This window comes from Phyllostomus discolor, chromosome 6 (genome assembly GCF_004126475.2).
Source record: "Phyllostomus discolor isolate MPI-MPIP mPhyDis1 chromosome 6, mPhyDis1.pri.v3, whole genome shotgun sequence".
Classification (NCBI taxonomy): domain Eukaryota; kingdom Metazoa; phylum Chordata; class Mammalia; order Chiroptera; family Phyllostomidae; genus Phyllostomus; species Phyllostomus discolor.
Window position 1 is genome coordinate 108,788,737 of NC_040908.2, and position 17,922 is coordinate 108,806,658.

Consider the following 17,922-nt stretch of genomic DNA (forward strand, 5'->3'; position numbering starts at 1 on the left):
AGACTCTGAAAGTCGCATGAAGCTGGACAGTGAATGGAGACCTGCTAAGCCACCTATGTTTATGACACTGTTGGTGGAAAAAGAGGTTCCTGGCACGACCTTGAACTGAGCTGGCAGAGGGTGACAGGGTGATTTTACTTTAAGTGTCTTAGTGGGAACAGGCCTTGAGGCAGAAGCTTGCCATTATTTCCAAAGACCTTGGTGATAACAGTCAGCACTGTGAACAGATTTTTATTCTTCTGTTATTTTCAGTTCTTGAACCTATGTACTTTCCATGCTTTTTTTTTCTCTCATAGCACATGGTACTCTTTATTGCAATGCTCAGAGGAAAACATCTGTAAACCAGATTACTGTAGCGGTGACAGCTGCAAAGATGCCAAAGCACTTTTATTATACAAAATAGGGGTGGAGGTGGGAATTTCACTCTCTCCTTTGTAACAGCCACTGGGACCTGAATTCAAAGCTTTTCAAGCATATGTAGCTTTTATATGGCTTCATGATTTGTTGAAAATTTGTTTTGTTTTTCCAAAAATGCCTTCTACACCATAGGTAAGTCTAAAGGCAACATATACAAAACAGTTAGGAATATAGGTAGACCAGAGTAGGACAAGCCTCTCCCTTCTAAACATGGTTCTGAAGGAAAGGTAGTGAAAAAGACTTTAAGGGGTATTTTAAAATGCAGTTTCTAGACATAACCGAGTAAGCTCACATTAAGTTATAATTCAGCTCTGGCTGAACATCAAGTCTTAAATGACTTTCTCTGCTGATCATGGAATGGTTTCTACAACTTTCTTCTGACTTTGAAATGATATTCTCAGGACACCCTAAGTCAGACTCCACTCCTCAGAACTGTGTGGCCAGGATGCCACAGACACGGGGAGGGTGCCTACATCTGGCTCATTCCTAGAGGGGCAATCTATTCCGAGATGCTGCTGAGTACTTTACACTGTAGTTCAGAGATCCTGGGTGGACCCCACATGTAACTTGTATATCACTTTGAGCTGTCCTATTCTCCAGAGACGTGGCCAATCTGTGGAAAAGCCCCTACCTGCATCCTTCCGAAGTGTCCAGCCTTTCTTCCCCATAATCTCCCTGCTTATGCTTTTGTTGCCTTGACTATGATTTCTGTTCCACACCATTCCTTAAGCCATCATAATACAAGTGTAGTGATTTTATGGAAGATTTGAGGTTGTCATAAGAGAAAAATTACATCATAATTGCACGGTCTCAAAAGCCCTCTCTTCTGCTTTCCTAAATTCATGCTCTTGATACTCACTTCCTGCCCCATAAAGCCCCTGGAGTGTGAGATTTCAGTTCACCTTTTCACACTACCCCTCTCTTAAGGGGGAGCCTACCAGAGCAGTCTGCCTTTCTTTGGTGTCCCTGGAACTCCCTGGCACAAATTTTCTTCTACTTCTCCCAAAGGTTGGGTTAATTTCATCAAGGACTGCATGCTTGAGCTTTATTTTCCAGGCTTTTTGAATCAGAATCTAGGTTCACAAAAGTGCCCCAAGGGAAGTTTCAGGAAATAACTAGAAGACCAAATATGCTGGCCACTAGGCTGCCCACATCAGCCAAATATATTTGTCAGAGATCTTGCAGTATTGGAAGCAGAAGTGAGAGAGTAAGAACAATAATAAAGAAATTTCAAAGGAATCAATTATAAATATGCTAAATAAGTCACTACTTCTTTATGAATACCATAAAAATTAAGAAACCGAGGATTAATAATTTTCTTTCACAACAAACAAAGAAAGATGCCTCCTTCCCTCACAGGCCTTGAGTGGAAGCATTGGTGAGAAAAAACATAATAAATAATAAAAAACAAAATAATAAATGAGATATCATCAATGAGTGAGCACGTTAACACTGATATGATAAAAGCAACTTTTTCCACAGTATATGGATTTATGGCATCATGAAGCCACACTTCCCCTACTTCCGCCACCTAATGAGAAATAACCATTTGTTCGTTTCTCATTTGCTTCACCTCCCAGGTAGAACTATTTACTAGAGCTTGAAGACAAAAGAAAAGAAAAAGTCAGGAGTCTTTATTTATTTCTTGGTAGCTCTCAGAAGAGATGTGAAATAATAACACCTTTAACTGAACCAAGATATCTGCTCGATTGGGCTCAGCAGGTTCTAGGAACTTTGGAGTTTCTGCCAAAATAAATTCAGGAAAGATAACAAGGTAGAAGATAAAAGTGAATTTTTCCTTTATTACACTCACACAGAGAAATGTTTCTCTTCATTCTAACCCATAGGAACTTGGGAAACTTAAGAAAGATAAGAAAAGATGAAACACTAACCCAATTTATGTAGCAGTAGGAAGACGGTGTATAAAAACCGCAGGGGTCAGAATCTTTACCTAGAGGAATTAATTTTTTAATGATTTTGACTATGATTATTTCTTGATTCACATTGGAAGGAAGGAAATTTATTTGGGTAGCAAGGATGCAATTGCAAGCCCTATCATTATCTAAAGTGTTTAGATTTTTATCTGACAGGTCAAATGAGGGATCACTCCCAGCCAGGTATGAAATGATTCCAAACTCCCTATGTCAGAACAGCTTAAGTTTTCACTCCAATTTGAATTTGTACAGTATAAACCAGACCCAGGTTTCAGGAACAAAGAAAATAAGTAGGTGTAGATCGTATATAAGAAGGCAGTTTGTGAATGTATAAGTCAATTTCTAAGGGGACAGTGGGCTATAAAATAACTCGCCCTCACCCACATTTTGTCCCTATCCCTAACCTAACCAAAGTTGACTGGACCACTGACTCAAAGTGGTAGATGGATGGATGGATGGATAGATAGATAGACAGAGTGACAGTGCAACACATGCTAAGGCACTTTTAGTATATAAAAAGGGGGTGGGGGTAGGAATTCCATTCACTCCTGTGTTATAGCAACTGGGATCTAGATTCAGAGCTTTGTAAGCATATATAGCTTTTATATACCTTTGTGATTTGTTAAGTTTGTTTCTTTTGTCATGCCTTTTTTGCCATAAATAATTCTAAATGCAGTTGGGAATGCAGGTAAATTCAGCAACTAGTATAGACCAATGTAGGACAAGTTTTGTTGGCTAACAGAACTGTGTGATTTGGGGACCAATAGCTCACACAGTAGCTGTGAAAGTTTGGGCGCTAGACATGTGAACAAGCTCCTTCAAGGAAGATTCTAGTGATAGTTTCATTGTTGAAGAGAATCAGAGGGAGAAGGCAGGAGAAGCATTCACCAGGTCTTTCAGGCTTCAGGTAAAACCATAGCCAGAATATACATGTATGCTAAAGAAATGTCCATCCTCAGGCAGTGCCTTGTAGTGTATGCAGTCAAACCTCTTTCATCCCGGGAAAGACTAGGAGATGGGTGTTTTGCCTGCTCCCACTGCACTGAGCCTTGGGGAAATAGCCACTGTAAGTGCTATATTTGCTGGCTATAGTTTGTGGAGCTCAGGAATGCAAGCTGGAGTCGCTCTCAGCTAGATGGTGTAGGGGGCTGTCCCTGGGGTGGTAACCTTAAAGTTGCGGCAATAGACGTCACCATCTCAGTCTGGAACTTCACTTTTCTTATACAATGTAAAGTTCTTCAATATTTCTTCCTTCTCCCAAATTACAAAAACATTAGTATGCTTTCACACCCCTAGTCACTTGTGCCTAGAGTTTTATCTTTTAATGTGAAAAAAGTTTAAGTAGTTAAAACATTTTTAAGCTCATTAATTAAATGTTATCAGTATTTGTGCTATCACATCCTATTTCTTCTCTTTGTGAAATGTGTCCTTTAATAACTCTTCAAGTGAGGGTTTGTAGATTTGATATTTGTAGGCCTAAAAAATCTCTTCAATTGTACTTCCTCTGTAACAATAATTTAACTAGGTATAAAAGTCCAGACTAAGAATTAATTTGCATCAACACTTAGACAATATTACTCTAGTTTCTTTCTAAATCCATTCTTTTTTATCTGAAAACTATCATTTATTAAATTGCTATTTCTGTGAAGGCAATCTTTTTTTTTCCCTCTGATTCCTTTATCCTTGACATTTTTCATTTTCACTACTGTGACTAGCAATGGATATATTTTTACTGATTCTACTTGATACTCAGTGTGTATAATGATCTGAAAATTTATGTTTCCCTTCCTCAGATATTCTCCATCATTCATTTGTAAGGTTGTTGTGAGTTTCATTTTTAGTATTTTCTCTTTCCCTCAGTGATAACCTCTCCAAGTCTTACAGTTTTATGGTAGGACCCCAGGCTTAAACAAGATCTTATAAGGGTACATCAGGATTTCCACCCAAAATAATACATAGAGACCTCACATCCAGTAATCAAATCTCTAGGCAGATTATTTTAGTCACTAGAATATATTAAAAAGGAATACTTTTAAAGAAGGCTGCTAGGTCATGAAACAAAAACAGCATACTCCATCCACGGCATGATACAAGGCAACATCCTCCCCACTGACAGAATCCCCAGTTTTCATGTCGTTCTGTACTGTTCAGATGTACAAAGATCGTACTCTATGAACTCACTTGTTTCCCCAGTGATTTATTTTAATGTACAAATTTAAAGTGAGTTTTTAAATTCAATATATTAGACTGGAAAACATTTGTTAACCTTCCTGGGATTAAAAAAAAGTCGCAAAAGCCTGTCAACATTCACTTCAATTAAAAAAGGAAAGACCTCATTCACACCAGGTGAATGGATCATCCTGGTGGAACAATTGGACAATGACAGCACTAATATTAGGAAAAGTATAAAGTTCAAGACATCATTGTCTTGAATTTTTTATTGCTGATGACAAAAACTGTTTTAATGTGGAAGACAGACACTAGCCCAGCTAGTAGACTCATGCTAGCTGGATCATCTGGATCAACTGGACATTATTAGAAACATTTTGTATCATAGTTTTACATATTCTTTCCCATGAGCTGGTGATTTGTTCATATTAATGTAATGATAGAACATTTTTTAATCTGCTCAATATATCCTGCTTTCCTTTATTTTTAAATGTAAATCAATCTTGATAAAAGTATTTTTAATTTCTCAAGTGTATCTGACACTTCCTGAAGACACTGAAAAATCTCTCAGCTTCATCTCCTATTCTAACCAATGCTGCGGTAATTTGACTTTTTTTTGTATCACTCAGGAATCCACCCCCTCACTCCCCAATATCCCAACCCAGAAGCAGAGGGTTTAATATCATGAAGGGCCTTCCATGACCAATGGAGAAAGGCACTAATGGATAAACATTTCTCCTTTCTTCTCTCAAATGAATGGTTCTTAGACATATTTTCCCTGTCAGGATCAAGCAACAAGTTACCCATAACAGTAACCATTGTGTTGGCTGCCCTTCTCTGTTCCTTTCCTTCCTCCCTCACTTCTGTTCCTAGGATCATATCCTCATATAAACCAACTGCCTTCAAGCTTTTTACTTAAGCTCCATTTTTAGGGAAAACTATGCTAAGATAAAGATACTTTTCCAGACTTCCAGTCAAGATGGTGAGGTAGGCACACATGGCTCTCTTCTTTGTACAACCACATCAAAATTACAACTAAATTATAGGACAGCCATCACTCAGAACCATCAGAAATTGAGTTGAATGGAAGTCTGACAGCTACAGAATTTAAAAAACCACATCCGTCCAGACTGGTAGGAGGGGCAGAGATGCCAAATAGGCGGGTCCCACATCCATGTTCAGTGGATAAAAATTCAGGAGGAATATCTCAGGAGCAAGGAGTCCCACTCTACACCAGGTGCCCCAGCCCAGTGGTCCAGTGCCAGGAAGATACATCCCTACAATTTCAGGATGCAAAAACCAGATGGAATTGAGTTGCTGGAAGAAAATTCTGGAGCCCCAAGTAGTTCCTTTTAAAGAACGTACACATGATCTCACATACTCAGACTCACTGCCTCTGAGCTCTGATACCAGGGTAGCAACTTGAAAGACACCAGTGGCATACAAGGAGAAACTGAAGTATCTGGCATCAAGGGGAGCAGAGGCCATTGTCCCTTTTCTAAACCCTCCTCCCACAGAACTTGCAAGCTGGTGCCATATCTGAGACTCCATCAATCTGGCTAAAACTGTTTGACCTGCCTTGGAGATCCTCAGAGACTCTGCCCCACCCAACTTATGAGCCCACTTAAGCGGATTTTGCATATGAATGGCTGGTATTAGCTCACACTTCACAATTTCCTAAGTACTATCAAATAAGCAACAGCTGGCCTCAGTGAGCCCCAGGCCCAGCACTAGCAGCAGCCAGCTCAGATTCATAGCTTGGCCTTGCCTGGGTATCTCCAAGCTCAGCACAAGTAGCAGCCATTTCAGATCGCTTTATAGCTTGAGCAGAGTGGTCCCTGGCAAAACACAGGTGGGGGCTGAACTTGACCTGCACCACCTGGGAAACCCCAGGGCCAGCACACCCAGTGGACAGCTATAGACCATGTCAGAGCACTACCTCTCTGCCCCTGCACAGCTAATCCTCCATGGAGGGTGGAGGTTGGTGGTAAGTGGTCACAGCCAATCCTTGTAGCTAAATGGCCTGGGCAAATCCCTCTCCTGATCTGCCAACAGCAACCAAGGATCAACTACAAGAAGAAGGTTTACTCAGCCCACACAAAGTGCCCACCTCAAGTACCCATCTTAGGTGATAGGGGAAGCTGTGTCATTGGACCCTACAGGGCACCTACTATATTAGGTCACACTACCAGGACACGGAGTCAAAGCAACTCCACCTAATAGAAACAAACATGGGAGGCTGTAAAAATGAGGACACAAAGTAACATGGCCCAGATGAAAGAACAGGTCAAAACTCCAGAAAAAGAGTGAAACAAAATGGAAATTAGCAATCTATTAGATGCAGAGTTCAAAACACTGGTTATAAGGATGCCCAAGGAAATTAGTGAGGACCTCAACAGCATAAGAAAGAACCAGTCAACAATGAAGGATACACCAATGAACAATTGATATACCAAAAGAACAATTTAAAGGAAAACAACAGTGCAGTGCATAAAGCTGAGAAACAAATCAATGATTTGGAACATGAGGAAGTAAAAAACAACCATGCAGAATAACAAGAAGAAAAAGAATACAAAACAATGAGGGTAGTGTAAGCAGCCTCTGGGACAACTTCAAATATTCCATCATTTGCATTATAGAGGTGTCAGAAGGAAAAGAGAAAGAGCAAGAAATTTGAAATCTGTTTTAAAAAATAATGAAACAAAACTCCCCTAATTAGTAGAAGGAAATAGACATGCAAGTCCAGGAAGCACAGAGAGTCCAAAACAAGATAGATGCAAAGAGGCCCAATCAAAGACACATCATAATTAGAATGCCAAAGTTAAAATAGAGAATCTTAAAAGCAGAAAGAGAAATGCAGTTAGTTACTCTCAGGGGAGTTCCCATAAAACTACCAGCTGATTTCTCAAAAGAAACTTTGCAGGCTAAAAGGGACTGGCAAGAAATATTCAAAGTCATGAAAACCAGGGACCTATGACCAAGATTGCTCTAACCAGCAAAGCTATCATTTTCAATTAAAAGGCAGATAAGGAGCTTCCCAGAAAAGAAAAACTAAAGGAGTTTATCATCACCAAACCATTATTATATGAAATGTTAAAAGGACTTATTTAAGAAAGAGAAGATCAGACTTCTGGCCAAGATGGAGGTGCAGGTAGACACACTGTGCTCCCTTGCACAAGCAAAATAAGGACAACAACAATTTAAAAACAAAAAACAACCAGTACTGACAGAAAATTGAACTGTATGGAAGCCCAGCAACCAAGGAGTTAAAAAAAGACACATTCATCCAGACTGGTAGGAGGGGTGGAGTTGGGCAGCCAGGGCAGAGAGGGCTCACAGCAAAGCAATGGCAGGCGGACCCCAGGTGCAAAGTGGCAGCTGGCAGACCCAGCAAAGCAACAGATTGTGGAGGGGCACTGCAAGCAAGGTGGCTGGCAGAGCAGGCATTCCCACATCCTCACACAGATAAACCAGGCAAAACTGGGGAGCAAGACAGACCACACAACCCAGGGTCCCAGTGTGGGGAAATAAAGTCTCATAACACCAACTGAAAACACCTGTGGGGGTTGAGGTATTGGGAGAAACTTCCAGCCCCAAGTAGAGTTTGTTGGAGAGACCCACAGGGTCCTAGAATGTACATAAGCCAGCCCACCCAGGAATCAGTACCAGAAGGGCCCACTTTGATTGTGGGAAGCGGGTGAAGTGCCTGAAATCTGGCAGAGCGGAGCAAGCGCCATTGTTCTCGGACCCCTGCCCCACATACAGCGCCACAATGCAGTGACGTGGGTTGCCCCACCAGAGTGAACACCTAAGGCTCCGCCCTCACTATGTACTAGGCACATCAAGACAAAAAAATATGGCCCAAATGAAAAAACAGATCAAAGCTCCAGAGAAAAAAACAACTAAGTCACGAAGAGGTAGCCAACCTATCAGATGCACAGTTCAAAACACTGGTAATCAGGATGCTCAAAGAATTGATTGAATTTGGTCACAAATTAGATGAAAAAATGAAAGCTATGCTAGGTGAAATAAAGGAAAATGTACAGGGAACCAACAGTGACAGGAAGGAAACCGGGACTCAAATCAATGGAGTGGACCAGAAGGAAGAAAGAAACATTCAATCAGAAAATGAAGAAACAAGTATTCAAAAAAATGATGAGAAGCTTAGGAACCTCTAGGACATCTTTAAATGTACCAATATCTGAATTATAGGGGTACCAGAAGGAAAAGAGGAAGAACAACAAGTGAAAAGTTATTTGAACAAATAATAAAGGAGAACTTCCCCATTCTGGCTAAGGAAATAGACTTCCAGGAAGTCCAGGAAGCTCAGAGAGTCCCAAAGAAGTTGGACCCAAGGAGGAACACACCAAGGCACAGCATAATTACACTACCCAAGATTAAAAATAAGGAGAGATTCCTAGAAGCAGCAAGAGAAAAAGAGGCAGTTACCTACAAAGGAGTTCCCATCAGGCTGTCGGCTGATTGCTCAAAAGAGACCTTGCAGACAAAGAGGGGCTGGAAAAGAAGTATTCCAAGTCATGAAAAGCAAGGACCTACATCCAATACTGCTCTATCCAGCAAAGCTTTTATTTAGCATGGAAGGGCAGATAAAATGCTTTTCAAATAAGGTCAAGTTAAAGGAGTTCATCACCACCAAGCCCTTATTATATGAAATATTAAAGGGACTTATCTAAGAAAAAGAAGATAAAAAACATGTATAGTAAAATGACAGCAAACTCATAATTATTAACAACCACACCTAAAACAAAAACAAAAACAAACTAGAGCGGGAAACTAACAACTAGAACAGGAACAGAATCACAGAAATGGAGATCACATGAAGGATTAGCAACAGGGGAGTGGGAGGAGGAGAGAAGGGGAAAAGGTATAGAAAATAAGTAACATAGCTGGTAGGTAGAAAATAGACGGGGGGGGGGGTAAGAATAATATGGGAAAGGTAGAAGCCAATGAACTTATGACAGATGGACATGAACTAAAGGGCGGGGTGGGGGGGGGAATGTGGGTGGGAAAGTGTGTGCAGGGTGGAGGGGAGTGAAGGGGGAAAATGGGACAACTGTAATAGCATAATCAATAAAATATATTTAAAAGAGAAAGAGAAGATCAAAACTATGAACAATAAAATGGCAAAAACTACAAATCTATCAATAATTAAATCTAAAAAAACAAACTAAGCAAACAAGAAGAACAGACAGAACCATGGGTACAGAGTGTTTTGATGGTTTCCAGATGGGAGGGGGCCATGGGGGAATGGGTGAAGAGGTTGAGAGGATTAAGAAGTACAAATAGGTAGTTACATAATAGCCCTGGGGATGTAAAGTACAGTATAGGAAATGGAGTAGCCAGAGAACTTATATGCATGACCCATGGGCATGAACAATGGTGTGGGGGTTGCCTGAGGAAGCAGGGGTGGTGCTTGGTGGAGAGGGGAAAAGAGGAAAACATCAGGGCAACTATAATAGCATAATCAATAAAATATAATTACATTTTTTAAAAGATACCTTTCAAGAATCTAATCATTGAATACCAAAACAGTCCATTGCAAAGCTATGACCCATTTAATAAGTCCACATATTTCCAATTACAAAATTAATTTATGCCATGTTGCACGTGGGTCACCGGCCAGCAGTGACCACGGAACGCTGTGGATGGCTTGCCGAAAACACGTGAGAAAAAACATGCACAGAGACAAACTAGTTTCTGTGGGGAAGTAGGGACGAAATGGCCACCCCCCCTAGCGAGAGCGTGCCAATTTACCATCCATACCTGCTTTTATTGGGCTCATTTTGCATAATAATTCAGGTAAAGTACAGTACTTATCAGGGGGAAGTAAGGAACTATAGAAAACAAGGAATTCTGCTGGTCTATTGAGTCAGAGTCAAAGAGCTGTAAGACTTTGAGGAACAAACTAACTTCCTCCTTGGACCCCTCTCATTCAACTGAGAGCATTCTAAACAAAGAAGGTTTCACAGTAATTTACATGTTCTTTCTTAGGCCTGATCACCCGGGGAATCCGCCCTTTTCAGCACAGAGCTACACCACCCTGTCATTGTTTCAGTCTTACGTGGAGCAAGGGAACTAAGGCAATAAGGAGATTTTCTCCCAGACGATGAGAACTCAGGCTGTGTCAAAGCCGAGGAGTGAGGGTCCATCACCCCCTTTTGCTGCAGCCCCCCAAGTCCTTCTTTTGGGGGGCCTCCCAAAGTGATCATGCCTGTCTTAGATCATTCCCCCTGTGGGGAATCTTACCCATCTTTGGCTAACCAACCAAGCTTTTGGGGGTTCAGTTATGAATAAAGCAGCAGAAGCAGCATTCCTGCCAGGGAGATAAGCTTTTGTCTCCTTGCTGGCTTACGGTTCCAAGGGCGTTCCCTTAGCCTTAGCCTAGGCGGGGTTTCAGCTTCTGATACCAGTCAGGGTGGTTCCCAACAATGCCAATTTTCGCACTAAAAATAAAAGTCTTACCATTTCTTCCCTGGCTGATGTGGCTCCGTGGATAGAGTGGTGAACTATGAAACAAAAGGTCACCAGTTTGATTCCCAGTCAGGGCACAAGCCTGAGCTGTGGGCCAGGTCCCTATTTGGGGGCATGAGAGAGGCAACCCTCTCACATCAATATTTCTCTCTCCTTAACTTTCTCCCTCCCTTCCACTCTCTCTAAAAAATAAATAAGATCTTTAAAAAGCTCTCACCATTTCTAATTTGACGTCTTTCTGCACAGAATTGGACATTAAATTCTTGAAATATAATTGAGCCATCGTGCCTTAAATCAAGGCAACTGCACATTTTGCTGATCTCAAACACCCACCAGACAAAATTGCACAGAACAGTTTTTCAAGAGAAAACCACGGTCTGGTGATGAATTTACTGGATGGTAGATTCCATATGTATTTGAGAACACAAATCTGAAATAGGAGCCATCTCTGCCTTCACTGAGCTCATGTTAAGGTAAGAGAAACATAATCAATTTATATACATGTATTTGAATTACATATTAAATATAGTATACTTATATAGAACATAATTTTATTCTATAGAAGGTAAATATAGAAAAAAAACATGCTAATTAGATTCCCCCCAAATAAAGATCTTAGCTGCATAATTTTGGATGCATTATTAATTTACCTACATCTCACTGTTCTGAAATGTTAAATAGAAACAATTATAACTACTTTGTAAAATCTGTGAAGATTCAAAATAGACAATATGTGAGAAGTGTTTGGCATTTAATTCGCAGTACTATTATTCTCTTTGTTATGTAATTGTCATCATTATCATTAATATCAAATTTTATTTGCTATCATTCATGTAAGTTAACCATGATCATTAATTCAAACAAATGTTTGAGTACCTGCCAAATGACAGGCACTGTATAACCTATACAATACAAGCAAGAAAATAATAATGTTTTTATGAAAGGGAGTGAAGTAGTGGACAGAAAAGTGGGAAAGGCTGGGTGGGGGGTTTGGCCATCAAGGTGAAGTGGAGACAGCAGCCTCAATGCATTCACAGCACAGGTGGGCTCACTGATGTCCCCAGTCCTCCAGTACGTACTATAAGAGAACTCAGAATTCTAGTTCGAAGTCATGACTTCCTGGGCCTGTCACTGGTGTAAGAGCAGTACCTCCATCACCCCTGGGATTCATGACAAGGCCACCACTGCTGCATCGCTGGCTTCTCCCCTCCCTCCAGCAAGTGTTGAGTTGAAAACTCACTCAAGCAGAGTAATTTAGCTGTCCTTTCCTCTCTGTTCTATTGTTTGTGTTTTGTCCTCATGTATATTCAATTAAGACTGATATCTGTGCTAAGAGATTGTGCATTTTCACCCAGAAATCACTCTCTGGGAACCAAAGTACTATGGTTCCATTATGTTCTGAGGGCAAACAACAGCTGAATGATGAATTGCATACTCCGTTTTGTTGTTGTTATAGTTAAATATATTTTAAATGATAGTTAAGATGAGACTCAGCCAAAACATATCAGTAACCAATGCAAATGAGACTCCTTCTTTATTAATGATGGATAGTCCTTACATCCTTTACCATTTTATTTTATTCACAGTTATTGTCTGTAAGAACAAAAAAAATTTAGTCTTACTTAGGCTCATTTGAACTAACAAGATTTATCTCCCTTTGATAAATTATGTTGAATTAATCCTTTTGGACAGCACCGAAGACCAAATACTGGATGAGCTACTTAATCATGAGCCCTGTCAGAGCCCAAATGCGCACCAGACTTGCTAATGGAAAATTGTGCGAGCCATGAGGATGCTGGCAGAAAGACTGAGCTGTCCGGCAATGCTTTTGAAATGTCCTCCTCAGGGGGACCTTTGCATACACATCAAGAAAGTCAAAAGGTCTGGGATTTGTCATTACAAACCAGGGTAGCATGTTCACTTACAAATTCAGGTTTTAGGAGGCTTGAATCTTATATTTTAGAGGCCATTCTGAAGAAAAAGAATAAAAAATATAAATAGAAAATTAGATTCAAAATTCAATAGGGATTAAGACTAAAAACATTCTAATAAATTTTAAAATGTTGACAAATACTGTAATGACCCTCAGATCCAGAAAAATAACATACATTTACTAAGTAACTATCTTATTCACTCCTGTAATACTTTCTTTATACTTGTTTTTGCTGTTTACTGTTTAATTGCCTCTTCATATGACAGCAATTTTATAGCATTATTCTTTATGGAAAAAATAGAAAGAACCCTTTTCTAGCCAGATTGATCAAATCTCGTTTTATATCATTGACGGTTTTGAGTGGGCATCAGTAAGAACTGAATCCTCTGCTTACAACATTACATGTGCAATGATGGAAGGCACGTTGCACAGAAAAGCTTCCAGCTCCTTCTAGTAACACTTGCCCACGGCATTTCAGGGACAGGCCCAGTAGGATCCACTCACGCTGCAGTGTGACATCTAGCCCACATCTTCAGGTCACAATACCCGGCATGGTAAGTGTGAGAAGTATTACTGGAAGCCAGTCCTCTGCCAGGATGGTTAACAATAACTTAATTATCCATGGATGTGGCGTTTTTCATGAAAGAACTAATAACATCCTTCGAACACTAGTGAAGAACACGGTTCTAGATTGCCATATGGCATCTGTAGTTTCTTGTTCCCTCCTGACTGTACACCCAATACAACGTTTGGCCTCAGTGTTTGAACTCAGATCCTTTCATTTCTTTATTGACATTTGTGGCCTCCTTTGTATTTCTGCAAATGCTTTTTTAAGTGGAGAAACTCAGGAACAAACATCAAGCACTCCTAAGCATAGTGTCCTTCCTGCATTTAATGCAAGGATTACCAAATGGTTCTACATGTGTGTAAGAGAACACATTTCTGTCAAACAGAGCAGATAAGACCATCAAAAGGACACATAGAAAGTGTTTCTACTAAAAGCAGTCTCTGGAAATTTTTTTAAAAAGTAAAAAGAAAAATATGGTTCTTAAGGTAATGTAATGATTTTTGAATGATTAACCATATACTAGGGATTCCACATTTACTTTTGGCATAACATCTTAGTGTGCTAAGGAAAATGTTGTTGAAACCACTATTCTTCAAACTATGTGATAATTACATGCTTACATCCTTGCCTTCCTTTTCTCAAATTCCTTTGGTGATTCTGTAACCTTAAACAGTGCTAGATTTGGAAGCAGGGGAAAATGTAACACTTAACAGGAAATATCTTAATGTCATTTCTTCTCCTAACAAGCTTAATGAGAAATGAAATGATGAAAGAAAAGACATTTCTCACTTGTGTGCTTCCTTCAAGCAAAGGGAGAAAACAGTTGTAACAGATTCCATGCATTAATGAGCACTCTGTTACCCCCGTTTGCTATGAATAGTATCAAAAAGGACATCTGTTCTCAATAAACCCTCTTTCTTTCATACCAGCAAACTGCCCCCAACAGTGGAAGAAGTCTGTGGTGGTGCAAAGGACCCCTCTGATTTCAAACACACGATCATGTGAAGGTCAGGTCTATATACTACCAGAAATAGTTACTGCAAAAAAAAAATCAGATGGTAACAGTTGATCTCCTAATTATCAAAATGGTCAGCAAATCTCCATTAGATTGAATTTTCCAGTTAGGTGATGGGTAAGCGTGGCCTCCTATGGGACCCTGTTATAGGACCATGCTTCTCAACATTTTTTAAACTAAATGTTTTTTTGATGAACATACGTGTATCCCCCTTTCTTGCAGCCTCTGCTCTACTGCACATGTCCACAGGCCCTACTCTTGTCGTCATAATGGAATCAACAAGAGGCAGAGAAGAGTTTATATTCCATGCGCTCTTACCAACCAAAACATTTCCTCTAGATTTTATAACGTAGTTTACATTACAAAAATAATGATTTATTGTGGCTTTTCATTTTAAAATTTGTATAATATTAAATACGCATTTTCGTGCACCCCCTGGGAGAGTGTGATGTGTTCTCCCGGGGCTTGTGTCGCTGCCCCCGCCCGCCCTCAAGTGAGAAATGCTGTTCTAAGACTAATGGTGCCAATTTTCTGCTTTAGTAAATAGGATGGAGTGAACATAATCGAATTCCCATTTAGTGCTTAGGATTTAATAGTACCTCAGGCTCTGGACGATAAACTTGAATCTTCACTATACAGCACTACAGCTACAGATTTACGAAATGAGTGAGCTTGATCAGCAGGAGTATGCCAGGCCAGGAAGCACCACGAGGTGCCCCTCTCTCCTACATATATATTCTTAACAGTCTCAATCACTGTGAGCAACACTCAGAATTTAAATTTTAAAATATTTAGGCCAAATTAAACAATATGATTCATTATTGGTGATTTCTCCCAAAGCATCTTCTGTTGGTAATGAAGAAAGATGCTAATCTCTTTTTTATACATTGCCTTAGAACCCTCCTTTGTTTGCAGACATGCAGCAATTTTCCCAGGTCAGTATTTGCTCAGGCTCTGGATATTAACTGCCATAATTCTCTTCACATGCCCTGGGCAATTAATCCCTCATGCAACATGCATAGTTTAGTGCCCTTTTATTGCCTGGCCTCCACTCTCAAATCTCCCCTGGGCTAATACCATACTAATGCCTGGGTTTTGCCTTCCAATTTTAAGATATATTAAGTTCAGGAAACAAAAATAGAACAGGTTCCAGGCCTCTCATTTTCATTTCACCTTTTCATGGTCCCTTTGGGTTTCACCTTGAAATTAATTAAGAGAGGACAGCAAGGTGAAATTGCACCATTTCATCTGGGTGGTCCCAGCTTCCCTTTTTTGTCGACTCCTGAAATGTCAAGCTTTCAGACAGATATTTAAACAGTAAGTAAAGGATCATAGCTTGTTACAGAATCTCTCGGTCATCACAGCATCCACAAATACATCCCTCTCCTTGAATTTTTTACTCATACGTGTATGCAACTGTTTGTGACATAAAGTTGCTGAAGGAGTAATAAATTTAAAAAAATGTTCATGAGGTGAGGCACCATAGTTGGCTCTGGGCAATAATAGAAGGGAAGGCTTTGGAAAGGGAGTAAGTGAGGGAAGCAGCAGGTCCTGTACCCCACAAAAATGTTTGATATCATTACAGAACAATGGACAGTAGTGAATAAAATCCCTATGCCTGCAGAGAGATCAGCCAGCTAAGCAGATACTTCCACGGTTGCTCAAACAAGACAGCAGCAAGTGGTACCCCTACAGGTGAGAGCCCAAGGGGGTGAAATACTGAGACAAGGTTAATATACTCATCCTTGCTTCAGTATTTGGGCCTCAGCTGTGACTCCAAGTTGCTACTACTAGTTAAAAAGTGATACAAAAAAAATAAAACCATAATAGACACATAGAGCCCACATTAACTCAGACCTGTTACTAACTAGAGGGTAAATTCATTGCAGCTGCAAAGTCTGGAAGCAGTAACAGGGAAGAAACTAACTAATGTAAATGAAGTGAAAGCAAGCACCATTGGGACCAAGGGAAAATCTAGTACCAGACCAGGTGGGACTTCTAAACAGGATATGCTAAACAAGATAGGATTTCTGGAAAGTTCCTTCATGGTCACATCATGACTATTTCAGGCCCTTGAAGGAAAAGTGTGCAAGCTGGTTTGCAGGGCACTGTGGGCACCTCCCAACAAGACAACGAGACCTGGCTCACAGCATGACTTGCCTCGCACACAATTACTGAGGAACAACCATGCATCAGCCCTGGTGCTGGGCATGGGAGAGGGGAAACACAGACCCTTAAACAAGCTGTGGCAGTATCCTGTGTTGAATAAAGCTACTGGAGCCCAGTGGGAGGAAGAAAAAACTTATTCTAGAACAGCCACAGGCAGCTTCACTGAGGTGATGTCTTTGTAATAGATGTTGAGCCTATCACATAGGGGTTCTTAGTTGTATAAAACAGGAAGTTCAGTTCCCTATTATTAGTAGCAAGTAAGTTTATCAAAGAAAAGCTCACAGATTTTCCAAGAGGCCATGCGGCTAGGAATAACACCCAAATGTCATCATGGAACACTCCAGTGGAAGGACCCCTGCTGCTGCCACTGGGCATAGTCCAGCCACCTGGCCACAGATCTTGCTTGACTGCTGCCTCCAGAACTCGTTAAACCCACCCTCTCCTCAGAAGCTCCAGCTTCTTATTCTATCTGGTATAAGCACATTTCACTGGTGGAGGCTGGTACATATGTGAGAGAGACTGGGAAAGTCAAGAGGATTTGATGTTTCTGGGCACCCAGAAAGAATGACAAAGGTTCAGTTCAGAAGCCTTTAAAAGGTACTCAGACTATGAAGCAAGGGAAATGGCATGGGGAGCGGAAGAGCATGACTCAGAGCAGAGCTGGAAGGTCATTCTCTAGCCTTTCAATCTCATCTTAGGACAACTCTGAGAAGGAGCAGCTCAGTTTTACATCGTTAAGAAAGAGACCTTACTTATGATTCCTTGAGCTATTACTCTCATTAGTACTCTTATTCCCAACTACAGACTCACTGTATCTTGGATGCTCTGCTGACACAATAGATGTCACCTGCCAAAATCTGGTTGTAAAACATTGGAACCAGAGGCTACAGGACCAGCCACTGAGTCCTTCTTCTGCTCCATCTTGGGCCTGACATGTTTCAATGTGTTAAAGCTAAGAGTTTTACAGTTATTAAATATATTCCCATACACATCCTCAACTGAAACTTGTCTGAAAGTATTTCCCATTAGAATATTTAAAACTCAATCACAGTTTAAAACTCAATCAAAAAACCCCCACAGGGTTTTTTGTTATTGAAGACAGAAGCTATGTTATGTGCTTTATATAGCCACCTGCTGTATACACAGGCACAGTAGAGGCTTGCTTAATACAAATAATCACCACAAGCAGCTGTTTCTTTACAGCAGCTGTCAGAGTAGTCTGCAT

At 40.4% G+C, this 17,922-nt stretch overlaps 1 long non-coding RNA gene across 1 annotated transcript; it reads left to right on the top strand.

Moving 5' to 3' along the window:
- Window positions 1-285: 285 nt before the first annotated feature.
- Window positions 286-17,343, top strand: LOC118500991. The gene is made up of 3 exons (XR_004903563.1): window positions 286-591; window positions 3,040-3,067; window positions 17,333-17,343. It is a non-coding gene; the product is annotated as an uncharacterized LOC118500991 (long non-coding RNA).
- Window positions 17,344-17,922: the final 579 nt, after the last annotated feature.